We start from the raw sequence: 10018 nt of genomic DNA, 5'->3' as shown, positions 1-10018 counted from the left end.
TATATCAAAGACATATATTTTAATGCTTTTATTCCTGTGGTAAAGTGGTAAACGCTTAATAACTTAAACATGTCTTGTGGGAATTTAGGCTGTGATTGAAAAACTGAATACATCACAAATGTTGTTCAGTATGTTCTATAACATGAACTCGTTCTCCGAATACATAACGCATATTGTTCAATATGTCCTAACATGAATATGTTCTCTGATTAAATCACAAATATTGTTCAATATGTCCTAACATGAATATGTTCTCTAGATTGTCTGTGCAAACCAATATTATGATACCAGATCATGTTACCTCGACCTTAAACTTTATATGTTTATTACTTTCATCCAAATTAATCACTGAACCTTGTGACATTGACCTTTGACCGTTGCTCCAAAACATTAACAGGTGCATTAAGTTTTTCACAAATAAATTTGCAAGATTGTACACCAATTCATTCACTAGATATCAAGCAGAACGAAATAGTCTACATACGACCAACCCAAGGTGGGCATTGTTGTAATTTTAGTATATGATTTCAATTTAGACTGCTCTGTTTGATGCCATGTGGCATGGTGGGCATTTGTTACCAGAACAGGATACCAGTTGGTCATCATTTTGTAATAAAGATTAGCAAATCTGGTCTGTTCTGGTGCTCGCAGAGTCTGCTTGTCAAATATGTCAACACTTGCAATAATAAATACAAATTAAATGCTAAGTTCTATCTGTGTCTGTCCACACATCCAAATATGGGAGGGTGGGCAGGATAGTATGAAAAGCCAGGTTGAGAGAGAGGCTTGGGAGAGTTGAATGGACCGTTGAGATGTAAAGAGAGAAGGAGTATGAGAGACTTATTCATTGTGTATATATTTATTCTCGTAGTGTGTAAATAAAATGTAGAGTACATATACTGTGTGGTGAACTTATGAACTTCCCCCCCCCCCTCGAAAATGGTAACACTGGTGGCAGCGCCAGGATAAGGACTTTAACACGCGAGGAAAGTGGATATTATATCATTGTGTCAGGATTAAAGTGAGCTGTTGGACTTACGAAATCATCAGGGGACTGTTTCATTGAGGTTGGACATATGGGAATGTTACGATGTCTTATTTTGATTTTTGGTGTTGTTTCAATGTTTGGAGTTTCGGTTATTGTTGCCCAAAAAGATTTATTTAGCACATGCTGGTTAGTGGAACCCGTGAAAAAGAATAATTTAGCTGCTAGCTGGTTAGTAGAACCTGTGGACATGTTTGGACTGGATTCTGATCGGAATGATCACAGAAAGTTTAGGGATCGATGGAAATGTCTTCAGTAGTGTGATTGTGACAACAATCCCCTCTGGTTGGAAGTGTTATTGCAGTATGATTTTCGGCTACAACACCGAAGTGGCCGAAAACATGTTAATGTGGACAGCCTCAGTCGAATACCAAGTGAACCAGAAGTATGTGAGTGTTATGAAGGACATCTAACGGTAGAGGAGCCATCATGTAAGGGATGTGACACATGTTTGAGGAAACATAAGCAGTAGTCAGATTTCTCTCAGTTTGATGAAGCGTACCTTTATTTGCAAAAAGGATTGTGCAAATCTCGGGGTCATCGAAAGCAAGAGTTTCCAGAGTAAAACTTCAGGAATCCGGATTCTGGGTTGGATTTTCTTGCTGCTACAGCTTCAGGTGGTCAAGTTGTTGAACTGTGTTCGTTTCATGTATCGTGGGTTACTCAGAATTAGGAAATATCGTCGCTACCGGATATTCCGACTGCGCTTCCGTGAACATTCTGAAAACTCTGATGCAGATTACAGTTCGAAGGCGGATGACAGAAACTATGAAATGCCAAATAAAGACGGGAAGACTGCATTAGGTGAAATGTCATCTTCTGTAAAAAGTCTTGTCAAATTCAGCAAAGTCTTCTGTTCATCGGAGAGAATGACCAGACTTCAACAGCAGGATCCAGATATTGGCGTTGTTTTGAAGTGGCTTAAATCTGACAGCCGAAGACCTCCAAGAGATACTGTTTCTGGTTATTCACCTAGTGTTCGAAATTGATGGCTAAATGGGGACTTTAGGTTGTGCATTAATACTGCAAAATGTAAAAGACTATCACAGAAAATTACACCAAATGTATGAGAAGGACCTTATCAAATATAGTTTAAATCATGTGGACAGTGGTTTGAATATACTGTGTTTGTTGCACCAATTCGTGAAGACGGACTTATTGGTATGGATTTTCTGTATGACTTTGATTATCAATTAAGTGCTCACAATGGATTACGTTTGAATGGGAAGAGGTGTGCAACATTTGTTGAGTAAATACCTCTCAGGGCAGTTAGGGTCACATCACGAGCCAAGGTAAAAATTCCAGCCAAATCGGAGTGTATCATACCTGGACAGACAAAAAATCTTGGATCAATTAATTCAACTCTTGGGATTCTATGCCCTTCGTCAAATAAACAGCCAACAAATGGGATATCATTAGGGCACACTTTAAGCTCCCCAAGGACAGTTAAAAGCCATCAAATACCAATTAGACTGCTGAATACTTCTTCCAGTAATGTTACGCTGGTTAAAGGTGCTACACTGGGATTTTTACAAGAATTTGACCCCAATAAATTGTTGAAAGAAAATGTCGACTTAAATTCAGAAATAGAATCTGTTAGCCGACAAGATCATTCTACATGTGTGTGTCTCCACTGTAACAATAGAAAATGTAGTGTCACTGTGTGCGCTTTTATAGTGTTTAATTTAATGTATATAATTCCAAACCAATGACTTTGGTATATATTTTGTGCTAATTTGTTGGATTAAATGAGTTTTTACGGAGTGATTAAAAATTTCTCTGGATTTAAAACCGTGTACACTTGGATTTATTCTTTTTCAGAATCAAACATTGCGTCATATTTTCATATAGAATTGTTTATACTATAACCATATGTTCATTTAATAATAAGGCGCACAGGACAATTAAGCAGGACAACTGCTATTTATAATTTTTATGAACATTAAAAATGTGTTGTGCCTATATTATACATTTATTAATGTTAGTTTTAAGTAATAAGTGTTAGGCACTTAACGCGGATGCAATTTAGGACTATTTTGATAGTAATATGTGTGAATATGTGCAACTAAATATTAAGACTTTCAAGTTATAAGTTGGACAATAAAAGAAGATTTTGTAGATGTGCTTATTAAACAGAGTGTTTACTTTGCATATGACTAAGAATGTATATTCTTGCTTTCATATAATCAAACTGTTACGATGTTTTAGATATCCTAGTAATGCATGATGTTGGAGATAAAGTTGTTGAAGAATAATATTTCTTTGAATGTGTTTCTTGTTAATTAAAAGGACAATACTTTTAATGATTCATTATATTGATGGATAGATCTGTGTAATTTTTATTGAGAAGTTATTTGCAATACAAGTCAATGTATATGGATGTTTAATGCCATGTCATGTAGTAATTTACAAGTAATATTCCTTGTTGTGGAGGTTTCTAATCATGTACAAGTAATTTAAAAGGGATGATTCATATGATGATATGTATTATCACAATGTATCATCATCTCATAGTAAAATTCCTTATTTGTAGAAGGTTTCTAATATAAGTAATAATAATACATATAGTTTATTTGTATCTGTAGATTTGTGATGTTATATTATATTCATATAAAGTGTTTTGATAACAGTTTCCGTTTAATATGTTGTGAGTGTGAGTCTGGCTATTTAGTCATGTATGCAACTATTTGGCTTAATTGAGGACAATTACCGTAAAACGTTGTGCATAACGCGCATTTGTGTATAACGCGCATCAACTTTTTGAAGCAAAAAATCGGGAAAAAAGTTGTTGATGCAAACAAACTGGGGAAAATTCGGTTCCATACTCCATGGGCTAACATAAAATCGTTTTATTTACATTGCCGATCTCGCGCGTTATTTCGAGTGTCTATGCGATATAGATGGTAAGATTACATTACACAAATATTTGTGTTTGACAATTTGCAAAATATTCTTTACAGAATATGCGCGGTCCTGAAAAGGACCTTTGTTGTTGTCTTTGATCGTCTCTATAAGGGTCGTCCGTCTATGTCCGAAACGTCAAATCCTTCAAATTTTTCGTCATCGTCGTCGCTGTCGAACAATCGGGCAATGTCATCGTCGGTCATTCTGTGTGGTGTGTCGTCGCAGTAGAAGTCGTCTTGAAGATCGTCGTCTGTAGTGGAGGTGGTGATGGTGGAGTCTTCTTCCCTCTGTTTGCTGCTGTCGTCCCATAATGCGTCGTCTTCAGATCCGTCGAGGTTGTTGCTTATGCTGCATTTCTTGAAGGCTCTAATGATGATGTCGGGGTCCAATTCTGTCCAGGCGTCCACAATCCACTGACAAATTTCTTCTAGTTCGGGCTTCCGCATTCGTCCACCCGCAGTGAATGTGTGGTCACCATCGCAATACCAGGCGTTCCATCTTCTTTGGAGAAGCGCTTTCATGGGTTTGTTGATCGATACATCCAGGGGCTGGAGCATACTCGTCATACCCCCAGGGATGATCACAAACGTTGTCCGAAAGTCATCTTTCAGGAGCTCTTTAAGTGCTGGGGAACGGTGGCACCGGAAGGCATCTAGCACTAACAGGCTTCGTCTGGAAAAGCCTCCCGGACGCTTTCCCAAGACTTGTTTCACCCAGTCCTTCACGAGGTTGACGTCCATCCACCCTTTATCCTGACAACGGACAATGATGCCAGATGGCCATTTTGCTCCCTTGGGTAAGGTCTTCCTCTTGAACACCACATAGGGAGGTAGCTTGCCACCATCAGCTGTGCACGATAGCATCACAGTGAAGCGGTTCTTCTCATTCCCCGTGGTGTTGATTGAGACGGACTTGCTTCCCTTGGCGGTGATAGTCGTGCTATATGGCAGCTCGAATGTGAGGGGTGTCTGGTCTGCGTTCCCAATCTGCGACAGATCGTAGTCCCATTGTAGGCGCTGCCGAATGACGAAGCGCTGTAACTCGATCAGCTGTGTTTCAAAGTCGGCTGGGAGCTTCTGGGCAATGTGAGTACGTCTCCTAATGGAGAGATGATGTCTTCTCAGGAAGGCATACGCCCAGTCTGCAGAACCCTTAAACTTCTCCATATGTGGCGACGCGCTTCAATCCGCAGCTCGACTGTTGAAACAGCGACGCCACCCTCGCGACGTTTGGTAACCCAGGCAAGGAGCTGCTCTTCAACAGAAATGTAGTGTGCCGAAGAACCCCGCGCCGCCTGCTTCGTCTTCGGCATTTTCATAATGTCATCCTTCTTTTTTCGCCATTCCCGGATGGATGACTCTCCGATACTGAACTGTCGGCCAGCAGCTCGGTTGCCGTGCTCCTCCACATACTGGATGACGGCAAGTTTTTCTTTCGCTGTGTAGGCCTGTCGTACTTTCCCCATCTTTCTACGAAGACTGGGTTACGGACAATATTGTGACTGACAATTTAAAGATTCTGACAATTCAAAGACAATTTCAAGATTCTTTCTCTGTCAATCGCAGTGCTATTCAGGATACGGTGTTCTATTCTTAAGATACGGTAAGTCTAATGACAATTTTTATAATGATTAAAAATGGCAAATGTGCAGTTTTTATTCATGTTGAAGAGTGTTGTTTATTGCTCATTCAGTTGCTCAGTATAATTGACAGGTGACTTTAACGACTCAAACTTCTCAACACCATTACTGACATTACACGCGATAATTAAACAGTGGAGGTGTGATGCCGTCTGCCGGTTCGCATGTTTTGATAATAGCCCAGCTACACAAAACTTGACAGGTGACTCAAATCTTGACAAGACGTATGAAAACGTGTGAACAAACACAACATCAATTTTATTAACACATTTGAAAAGCAATAAAAATAATCATCAAAATCGGGAAAGGCCTTGCCGACATACTATTGTAAATCGACAAGTGCCCCCAATTAAATTGTGTAACCCTAGTACAGTAGGGTATAATATTGTGGGAATAGACAATAAAATTTAAATAAAAATGGCTTCCTTGTTTTTCATTTTCTCCTTCAAATTTATTTGATTTCGATGCTCTGTACGTACCTGAAAAAGATAGAAAATATTAATTTTAACTTTATAACGTTTGTTAATCTATATTCAGATCGTAAATATAATACAATTATTAACATAGTTACAGTTAAATCGACTGGGAACAGAATGGTCCGAGTTACCATAACTGGGTAACTGACAGGGAAAAAATGTTTTGGCATGCCTGTTGTTGTGCATAACGCGCAATAAGTTTTTTAAATCAAATTTGGGGTAAAAAAGTGCGCCTTATACACAACCGATTACGGTAAGAAGCTAAGGTGAGGGGAGTGTTGTAATTTTAGTATATGATTTCAATTTAGACCATACATGCCATACGTCCCGATCTCGGCGGGACAGTCCCGCTTTTGGGCCCTTTGTCCCGCCGTCCCGCCATGAGACGATTTGTCCCGACACTCGTAAAAAAATGATGTAAGGTGTATAGGTTCCCAATAAAATTCGCTATTCAAGCTCTGTTTCGCTAATACTTACCACCGCTAATCCCTTTATTGCCCCCAATTTACAATCCGATTCTACTTATCGTGTGTACCAGTGTTGTTTATGACACCTTATCAGCGATTTATCGGCTAATTATTGATTTCATCAGGCATTCACACCATGGTGGTCTTCAAGATAGTGGTCGCTTATTGCTATCGATAGTTTTATTATAATGAAATAAATGTTGAAAATGTGTTTATTTTGTATTTGCTTGAAACGGTTTACAAAACAATTGTTTTGTAAAATTAACGCTACGTCATAAATGAGTCTTTTACATTCAATGTTTAGTTCCAATATAGCGGGATATTCCGAATGTGAATATACCAAAATCGCAACAAACAGTCCAATAAGTGATACCCATCCTGTCTAGTGTAATTGTAATAAAAACAACGAGGTGCTATGCATGACAGTTTGACCCTACTCCAATTAAGCTTAAAACAACGAGGTGCTATGCATGACAGTTTGACCCTACTCCAATTAAGCCGCGACAATTGACAAGTAACAAACTGCGCATGGACACATGCTTAAAAAAACATCGCAACAAACAGTAAAAGTGGTACCCATCTTGTCTTGTGTTATTGTAATAAAAACAACGTGTTGTTATTCATGACAGTTTGACACTACTCCAATACAGCGCCTGACAATTCACAATTCAGTTTAATCTGTGTATATAAGAAGAAAACAAAATACGGAAATGTGTACAGCCGCGCATTCCGTGTGTAACTGATGTAACTGTTCGGTAGATAGTGTACTGTAACCCGTACTTTCAGTCAACTGGATAGCCTCCCCTGCGTTAATGTTTGCCATTGAAATTAATATAATGAGTATTGTTGTCGTAATGTTCTAGTTTTTGTACTCTTAAACAGATGAATATTATCTTTGTTGTTTGCTATTGTCTTATTTAATAAAACTGTTATTGTTATGTTTTAGATTTCATGCTTCATATCAGATGTTTTATGTCTTGAATAAAAGTATCAAGAGTTTTTGTTAGTACTATACTGACTATAGTAAAGGTGGAATGATAGATCGTTTTAGGTGTCCTGCTTTTTGGTAAATGTCCCGACAATTTTTTATGGAATGTCCCGCTTTGGACCTAAAGAATTATGGCATGTATGATTTAGACTGCTCTGTTTGATGCCATGTGGCATGGTGGGCATTTGTTACCAGAACAGGATACCAGTTGGTCATCATTTTGTAATAAAGATTAGCAAATCTGGTCTGTTCTGGTGCTCGCAGAGTCTGCTTGTCAAATATGTCAACACTTGCAATAATAAATACCAATTAAATGCTAAGTTCTATCTGTGTCTGTCCACACATCCAAATATGGGAGGGTGGGCAGGATAGTATGAAAAGCGAGGTTGAGAGAGAGGCTTGGGAGAGTTGAATGGACCGTTGAGATGTAAAGAGAGAAGGAGTATGAGAGACTTATTCATTGTGTATATATTTATTCTCGTAGTGTGTAAATAAAATGTAGAGTACATATACTGTGTGGTGAACTTATGAACTTCCCCCCCCCCCCCCCCCACCTCGAAAATGGTAACAGCATGTGCACAGCATTATACAAGCCAATTCTTTGAAAGCATACTTTAAAGCTTGATTGGTCGTTGTCAGCATCGGGTACTGCTTAAATGTACCCAGGATACTCCCAAGTATACTTAAATGTACCCTGGGTATGAAAAATATACTGAAACGTACCCGGAAATTATAACGCTAAATTGGTTGTTATCGCCTTTTATTCAAATTAATAACCCAAACCAAAATGATTGCTCGCGGCAAGCTTGCGAAGCTTAATTTTAATTTGTACAAGCTTGCTAGTATTTTAATACAAAATTCTGCAACCTTGTGCAAGCTTGCGCAAGCTTTTTAGTAACTGATGGACTTTCAAAGTACAAAAATATGAAAAAGTTAACAAAAAGCATTATTTCAAGGAAGCTAATTTCTTTCCCAGCATATTGGGATTCAAATTTAATGGCACAGAACCTTAATTATCAGGTAAACATTTTTTTAGGCCTAGCTGTTTAACATAACATAAATTTTGACCTTTCAAGACCTTCTCAGAAGCCAATCAAATTTAAAACAAGGGCTGTTTGTAAAACATGTATGCCCCCAATATGGGCTGACCATTGTAGTGGCAGCCGTTGTGTGATTACGTTTTTTGTCACTGTGACCTTGACCTTTGACCTAGTGACCTGAAAATCAATAGGGGTTATCTGCGAGTCATGATAAATTTACCTATGAAGTGTCATGATCCTAGGCAAAAGCATTCTTGAGTTATCATCCGTAAACAATTTTACTGTTCGGGTCACCGTGACCTTGACCTTTGACCTAGTGACCTGAAAATCAATATGGGTCATATGCGAGTCATGATCAATGTACCTATGAAGTTTCATGATCCTAGGCGTATGCCTTCTTGAGTTATCATCCGGAAACCATTTAACTATTTCGGGTCACTGTGACCTTGACCTTTGAGCTAGTGACCTCAAAATCAATAGGGGTCATCTGCGAGTTATGATTAATCTACCCATGAAGTTTCATGATCCTAGCCAAAAGCGTTCTTGAGGTATCCGAAAACCATTTTACTATTTCGGGTCACCGTGACCTTGACCTTTGACCTGAAAATCAATAGGGGTCATCTGCAAGTCATGATCAATCATCTATCAAGTTTCATGATCCTAGGAGTATGCGTTCTTGAGTTATCATCCGAAAATCATTTTACTATTTGGGTCACCGTGACCTTGACCTTTGACTTAGTGACCTCAAAATCAATAGGGGTCATATGCGAGTCATGATCAATCTACCTATGAAGTTTCATGATTCTAGGCGTATGCGTTCTAAAGTTATCATCCGAAAACCATTTTACTATTTTGGGTCACCGTGACCTTGACCTTTGACCTGAAAATCAATAGGGGTCATCTGCAAGTCATGATCAATCATCTATCAAGTTTCATGATCCTAGGAGTATGCGTTCTTGAGTTATCATCCGAAAATCATTTTACTATTTGGGTCACTGTGACCTTGACCTTTGACCTAGTGACCTCAAAATCGATAGGGGTCATCTGCGAGTCATGATCTATCTAACGACGAAGTTTCATGATCCTAGGCGTATGCCTTCTTGAGTTATCATCCGGAAACCATTTTACTATTTCGGGTCACCCTGACCTTGACCTTTGACCTAGTGACCTCAAAATCAATAGGGGTCATCTGGGAGTCATGATCAATGTACCTATGAAGTTTCATGATCCTCGGCGTATGTGTTCTTGAGTTATCATCCGGAAACCATTTTACTATTTCGGGTCACCGTGACCTTTGACCTAGTGACCTCAAAATCAATAGGGGTCATCTGGGAGTCATGATAAATGTACCTATGAAGTTTCATGATCCTAGGCGTATGTGTTCTTGAGTTATCATCCGGAAACCATTTTACTATTTCGGGTCACCGTGACCTTTGACCTAGTGACCTTAAAATCAATA

The 10018-nt window shown here is 38.8% G+C and overlaps 1 long non-coding RNA gene across 1 annotated transcript; it reads left to right on the top strand.

The window, feature by feature from the left end:
• Positions 1 to 521: 521 nt before the first annotated feature.
• Positions 522 to 8027, top strand: LOC127856200 (uncharacterized). The gene is made up of 2 exons (XR_008037896.1): positions 522 to 829; positions 7963 to 8027. It is a non-coding gene; the product is annotated as an uncharacterized LOC127856200 (long non-coding RNA).
• Positions 8028 to 10018: the final 1991 nt, after the last annotated feature.

This window comes from Dreissena polymorpha, chromosome 13 (genome assembly GCF_020536995.1).
Source record: "Dreissena polymorpha isolate Duluth1 chromosome 13, UMN_Dpol_1.0, whole genome shotgun sequence".
NCBI classification, from domain to species: Eukaryota; Metazoa; Mollusca; class Bivalvia; order Myida; family Dreissenidae; genus Dreissena; species Dreissena polymorpha.
Note: the sequence above shows the minus strand (reverse complement) of the source record. Positions and strands in the feature narration are given on the sequence as shown.